Consider the following 8,013-nt stretch of genomic DNA (forward strand, 5'->3'; position numbering starts at 1 on the left):
TTTTAATTTTTTTTTTTTTTAATTTTGTATTTTAACATTTATCTTAAATTAAAATGTAAGATCAATGTATCATACATTTACAATCAATGGAGTATATCTTTAAGCATGTTTAAATAAAAAAAAAAATGGTGTTATTTATATTATTCTGTCCTAATTTGTTATACAGCTGGGATCAAATTCCACCTATTTTAAAGACGTATTTGTCATGGAAAAATAAATTTTAACTTCACCAGTACTGAATTAGTATAAATGCCACCTATGACCTATATTATTAAGAAGAATCAAAATCAAAATGTTTTCTTCTAATATACAAACAAAATAAATTTAGCCTCCATAAGCTTTATGCACGAAAATAGACAGGTAAAATTGTAAAAACGTTCTCAATCGTGATACGGGAAAATGTCTGTTTGCAATCGTTCCATTCGATATCATGTATCACCCTTATTAATAATAGGTTGACACTTGACTCGCTCTAATTTTTAAGCTAACGAATCTAAACATGAACTGCTGAGTAAATTTGTCATGTTGCGCACTCGTATAACGGAGACAAAGAATACCGCGCGGGTGTAGGATAGTGTAGCCAGGTACGCGGGGCGGGGAACGGGGTCCTCAGATTTAATTTTTGTTAGTTTTTTAAACACTGCCCAATGAAGCACCAAAAAGTGTCACGAGGTAGGATTGTCGAAAAATTGATATGGTCGTTAAAAACCAGGGTTTCTTTAATTATAAAAAAAAAAAAATGTCCCCAAAAAGGCCATCCCGTAGTGGCATTAGACAGGGCCGGGCCTTCAAAATAAAGGGTTGGACCGGGCTTTTTAAGGATTTTTCATCGATAATAAATAATCATAATTTAAAAAATAACGCCAGTTATCATTGTTATCATTAAAATATTTCATGTGGAAGTTTTACATTTTTAAACCAGTCTTACAAAAAAAAATCTTATGATTAGACTGGGCTTTTTTTATCAAAACCTTAAGCACTAGCGTCAAAAAAATATGTCGTGCAGGGCCGGGCTTGAAGATAAACTTGATGGATCGGACCGGGCCGAAAATTTACGGCCCTTGCAAGTTGCAGGTCTATAGTAGGTATCAATATTTTTTGCCTATTTCATTCCTTTTATTCAAAACAGTAATATAGCGTACCAATTTTCGGTTTACCCATAGGTACACTGCGGTCATAAGATTTTTATTTCAATTGTATTTTTATTTATTACAAACGCAATTATTTTACTTTAAATTCTGATATATACCATTAAATGGCTTAAAAATATAACTACTAGGTACTTCAGCTGGTGGTGGGAGGAGGATATATATTATATACACTAACCCACTACCCTAGGGCCTAGGTATAGTACATGAATGAAATAAGAGAGGCCCTTAGGAAAATGTACGTGCCAGACACTAGTGTAGCGTCATCTTGAGAAAACACAGGAAGCAAAATGTGTGCCATATTGATCGTTCTAATCAAATTTAAAAATTAATTTTGTCAAAAATTGTTAATGGCGGAGTTAATACCTCAAATTTTAGCAAAGATGTTACTCAATTTTATTTTAATATGGTGCTGATGTCTGATATACTAGTATTATTATTATATTACATTATGATTATTCGATTTAGGACTACTGCAGTTATACAACATTTTAGGTTATAATGCAGATACAACAAATTTCTTTTAAGTAAACAATTGACTTAAAAGGTGTGCATTTATTAATCGTAATTTCTGATCTTATATTCTGATGGAAAGTGTACCAGAGTGGCCCTCTTACTACGTATATCGTCGAGTACCCCTAAACCATCGCCCACCGACCACAAGTACAAGCTACAAAGCGTAAATATCGCAGAACAAAAGAACGTGTTGGTGCCACCAACTTGGTGGTGCGGTGGGTCGAATGATTCAGGCTTAAAGTGTGTCCGAACCGTCAATGGATAGTACAGTGTTAATATAAACATTAATGTCACCGCAATTCAAAAGTGAAAAAAATATTAAAAATTTCAAATTTTTTTTGCATCGACGCATAGATCGTCGTTCACACAAAAAGATAAACCCAATTTGGATGATCAAAATACAATCCTTCTACTTTAAATTATATTATTTTAGTATTATTGTTGTAACGAACACTGTGGAATAATGTATTCTATTCTACAGTTTAAACCATAATGCTCTTATAATACATTAACATACATGCCCATAAAGAATATCGCAATGGCTTCACAATAATATTTCGTCCGAATTCGAGATCCGGTCACTGTTCTCTGCCAACTGGATGCATCAATAGTTTTTAATGAGCTTAAGGGTGCTGGGTAACCGCACACTGGTAAAGCAAAACTACTTCAAAGCGACTAAAGTCGCTTTATTATGACTAATCAAAAATAAAACCTTTATATTTTATGGAAAACACTCACACTGATAAAGCGTAGTCAAAACAAAACATATTTGTCTTCAGTCATGACTAAGGGTGACCGCACACTGGTAAAACAAAATTGACTGAAGAAATGTAAGTCATATTTAGTCATTTTGCTTTAGTCGTAATAAAGCATTGTTGTCGCACACTAGATAAAACATAGTTAGTCAAATCAAAGTATATCAAGTAGTTGTCAAAATGTCGTCCGATGAGGAGGACGTTGTTATTTCTATGTTATGGTTTCTTTTAAAAGAAATTGAACAAGAAGAAAATAAAAAAAAACTTTGAGTTCATCCTTTGAACTTTAAACGAACTGAAAATAATACAATTATATGTTTTATTCATAAACTTCGAAATGACGAATATAAATTTAAAAATTTTACACGAATGAGTACCGACACGTTTGATTATATTCTAGAAATACTTAACGATGAAATTCGAAAACCTGATACTAATTTCAGAAAAAGTATCACTCCAGAAGAGAAATTATTGGTGACATTGAGGTATGTTAATAACAAATTCTAAATAATTAGATACTAGATTCTGGGCGGAGCATAGCGAAATAATGTATTGTTTTTACAATGATGTGTTTTTTAAAAAAAAATTTTCGTTTATCTTATACAATGATTTATCATTGAATTAAATTATAACATAACCATTACAACGACATGCTTGACAACTACTGAATAGCAGAGCAGTACCTACCCACTTGTCCAACTTTTTTTACATTTTCATTTTTTCTCTCCTCTCAGAATTCAAAATAGCAGGTAGTATAAAAATAATTCTTTTAGACTTGCGAATTTAGGCTGCATACGAACTGAGTCCCAGTATAACCTTTTATAACGAATTGAGTCCCAGGTTGTTTTAGGGTATAAACCAATTGAGTCCAGTGAAATTATAGGTATAATACTAATTGAGTCCATGTTTTAATACTAACTGAGTCCCGTTAAAATATTATAATATAAAATAATTATTATATTAATATATAACCAATATATATTTTTTCGTTTAATACAATATAATATATTGATGGGACTTTTAAAAGCTGCCCAATACAGTTTACTCAACTGTTTACTATCCACGGAATGAAAATAATAACTACATATACCATTGGTATTTTGTTTACTTTTGGACAAAGTTTCAATAATATAATATGTATATATAGGTATATCCGTGTGGAGCGGCTTTTGACGCGCGGCATAATTTTCGCTGTGTCTGGATGGTCATTTTATATTTTACTCAAAATAATCCTCGGACTCAATTCGTATACAATTAGTTTCCTAACCCCGGACTCAATTAGTATATGTTTCGTTTGTACCCGGGACTCAATTAGTATATTAATTTTTTATGATTTTAAAATTATTGTTGGACTTGGTATAGTTTTCGACGTAGCACAGTTGAAACATAGTCGTTTTTACGAAAATTATAAGGAGTTGTGAGTTGTATACAGCAAATAGGTACATAAGACTGCGAGTAAAAAAAGCTGCATTACTATTTTCTTTTTTAGATGGGGTGAAATTTGTGAAGTTGAAACTGTAACAATCCTACTACGTCCGTGTGATGGAGTTGAAAAATAAATGAAGAAGAGTTTGTTTTTTCTTTATAAATTGAATACTTTTTATTTAATTAATACAAAAACACAATAAATTTACTAAGTCCAAATTGACTATTTTAAATAATGAAGACTAACGAGATGTGACTGTCATATCCTAGCTCCTAGCTTGTCGTTGGAGTTGGTCCGTCTGCCGAAGCCCATTCGAGCGACGTATTATGATGGCTATACTTGGATCGTATCCCTGCTTATTACCCTACTACTTTTACCATATAAGGTCATACCGTGGGCGGCCATGCGCGGCACTCACCGGATGTCCCTTGCCTATCTGGTCGTTGTCATTTCTGTGACTACACAACGCTGTTAATTCTTTTAATGTGAACTATAATATATAATACATAATATTCATATGAGTAGTGATATATCTATGAACACATACGTTTGGAGGTCACGCGCAAATATTGATGATACTTCGTAGGCCTCCTGCAACTAATATATATATATATATGTATATTTATTTAAAACTACCCGAGGGACTCACTGGAGTGATTATTCATAGTATTTAAACATAGTCACAGCTCGCTACAAAACTTTGAAAATTTTTCCAAAATATGCAAATTAAGCATAATAACGTAAAAATAAGCGGTTTCCGGCAAAATGTATGAACCATGCTAAATATGCACATTCAAATTTTAGATTTGGTATGAATTTATTTCGCTCTCTCCTTATACATTTTACAAAAAATAAAAAAAGTAAGGTTTTTTCCCCCGTCACTTACCTGTATGTGAGAGCCTTAGTTAGGTACCTACACGGCTGTATATATATTACATTATTTATTACACTATTGTGTAGTAGTATAATATAATCACAAAATTGTTTAGCAAATACTGCACACTATTATAGAATAATATTGTTTGATAACATATTAATGCCGAGCCCAGAGAGAATATTATATTCACTATTAAAGTATCCAATATCCATTTTTGTATTACTTCTGTAAATTTATAAGCCTAATTTTGAATTTTTTTCATGTCTCGACACCTCTAGAGTTTTATATTAAATTATAGTTTAACCGTTAAGACTAAAAACAATACTGCAGTGAGATGCCGGACAAAAAAATGGACTCGCGACAGTAGTGTATCTAAATGGGGAATAGTAAGTTCCTACACGAGAGTAGCAGGTAAACAATTACATACGTTAGTTCCTACACGGACATATGTAAGTTCCTACACGGTAAAAAAACAGGTACGTATGTTAGTTCCTACACTGCGGAAAGGGCTAAATATGTATATTATACACAGACGTATCGTTTTAATAATAATATGTCCAGCCGTAGCTTACTAATATACATTCAGATAATATACTTCATTTAAAGCAAAACGTATACAAAATTACGGGAAATATTATACTTTTTAATCACCATATTATGCAATATTTATTTGTGAAAATGCACTATGACGATTTTTATTATATTTTTTAATCATCATAATATATTTGTTTTTTTAGATTCGTATATACATTGTGTATGATATACATATTTAACCCTTTCCGCAGCAACTAACATACGTACCTGGTTTATACAGTGTAGGAACTTAATTATGTACCTTTTTCCGTCGTGTAGGAACTAACGTATGTATTTTGTGTACCTGCTACTCTCGTGTAGGAACTTACATTCGCCCATCTAAATGGCCTATACTTAAGAGTGTCGTGTTCTACATTGTATAGATTAAAACACTCCCAATAATATTCTGTTTCGGAATTTGAAATAAAAAATGTATCGTGTAATCCAAAGAAGTCAAAAACTCGAAAACTGATGGCAACATACTATATTATAATATCTATCCATCTATGGTGAAAGCCGATCATCGTCACTCGTTGGGGACGATTCACAATTCTAATAATTTCATTGAACCAAAGAAAAAATGTGTAAGGCAACAATAAAAATTTGCTCACATATTTCATTCTACTCAAGTAATTTTTATAAAAAAATCACGAATTTTTTCAGTTCGGGTATAGATGAAGAAAGAAGTTTCTCGATATGGCTTCTGCGCTCAAGATATGGCCTTGCAGCTATATATTACCCGAAGAGTCGATGATGTATACGTAAGTTTGATTACCTATTCTTTTGGGGCTTACATATTTTACTTTTTAGTCTCAAATTTAAAATTTATTGCCACAGACAATTTGCTACCCGGGTAAAGCAGGGGCATATTTTTTGTTCCCGAGCGCGCAACACAAAAAAATTCGCTTATAGCACAAACGACGACGGCATATCCAGGTCGCAGAATAATAACATATTTATACAATTAAATAGTGTTGTACATACTAGTCATACTACAGTAGTACAGTACACGAGAGTTCTTATGTCCCTCAAAATTCAACAATTTTTATTTTTAGTTTATAAACATATTAAGTAATATATGAGTCTGCATGCGGTCGAACCGCGAATTAAAGTGACGCCGCCGTACATCAAACATCAAATTATTTAATAAAGCTGGAATAGTCGCTCTGCTGATTATTGAATATCCATCGGAAATTAAATAATTTAATTTTTAATATTCTCGAATAGCTTAAAATATACCTAACCAATGTATTCAAAATGAATGCATAAAATATTAATTATTAATTTCGTGCTCGACAGTATTCAGAGAAAAGATTTAATTTGGAATTTTACAAACTTTAGTTGGTATAGTAGATGTACGGTAAATGTGATGCATTGGACACTGAATACCTTTATGTTAAATCTAAAAAGTAGTAATCACATTTATTTACAATAAGATTTTTATTTAATAACTCATAAAAAAATATGCTTGTGTTTCGAATATTTAAACACCACCTTAATTAATTATTAAAATCATAGGTACTTTATATATTGTTGAAATTTAAATTTTAAAATTATAAACTATTTCGGTTATTGTTATACCTTATTTCAATATCTTGATGATCAGATCTTCAACACGGACCTCCTTGATATAAAAATTTGCAATACACCATACATCTATGGTTGTATCATATTGACGTAGTATAAATTGTAATGCAATCCGTGGCGATTGTCAAAGTAGTTGCAAAGACGCAATCGATCTAAAATTTCATTTAGCAAAGCTGCAAACATGAACAAGAGACATGAAGAGATCCGTAAGGTTTTTTTTTCATAATAAATCTCAATATTTTAAAATTTAAGTTCAGTCGTATTTCTGATTTATTCCGCAGTGCACACACAATATCAGGAATTCCGCCGAAGCCCGAAAGCGTCAATGTTAAAAGTAATTAATATTGGTTTCATATTTTTTTGGTGCTTAAATTTATTTTTTATACTTCAAATAAAAATTTAATTTCATGAAAAATAATAAGCTACCCCTGTGTAGACACATTATTTCTGAGAGCAATTGCATAAAATACGAGAGATCAAATAATATACAAACGCCGCTCGTCGTCGTCGTTTTTCTGCTCCCTGATCGTAGGGTTATTTTATAATTATAACCTATTTTTAAGTACCTACTTGAAATAGACATTTATTAAATGGTTTAATTTAAAAATACTCGTTATAAGTGATTACTCATAAGACACAATTTTAATTTATAACTTATAATTTTTTTTAAATCCAAAGTTAGCAGTTACAGGACACTATTAATTTAGTGTTATATATATTTTTTTGTCCTATTATATATTAATATTACATTATATTATAGTTGTATCTAAAAACCAAAAAGGTTCACAGAGTGGTAAACTCACTATCCTAACCAGAAATCAACTCGCACGAGTGATTATGAAAAACATTATACTTTTATACTAGTATCATTATATAATATAATAAATAGTAATGAAATAAATAGATAAATAGATAAATTGTTCAATTAAAAAAAGAGACATCTCTTATTACTATAGTTGACTTTCGTACCAATGTACCAACATATATTTTTTTTTACTCATTCACATATAAAATTACATGTGGTTTCATTTTTATTGAACTAAGGGTACTTTTAATTTTTTTTGCCAAATCATTGTGCACATCTCATCTATTTACACGTCGTACATACGCTACAGAATGATCATGTCCATA

Source organism: Myzus persicae, unplaced genomic scaffold (assembly GCF_001856785.1).
Source record: "Myzus persicae strain clone G006 unplaced genomic scaffold, MPER_G0061.0, whole genome shotgun sequence".
Lineage (NCBI taxonomy): Eukaryota > Metazoa > Arthropoda > Insecta > Hemiptera > Aphididae > Myzus > Myzus persicae.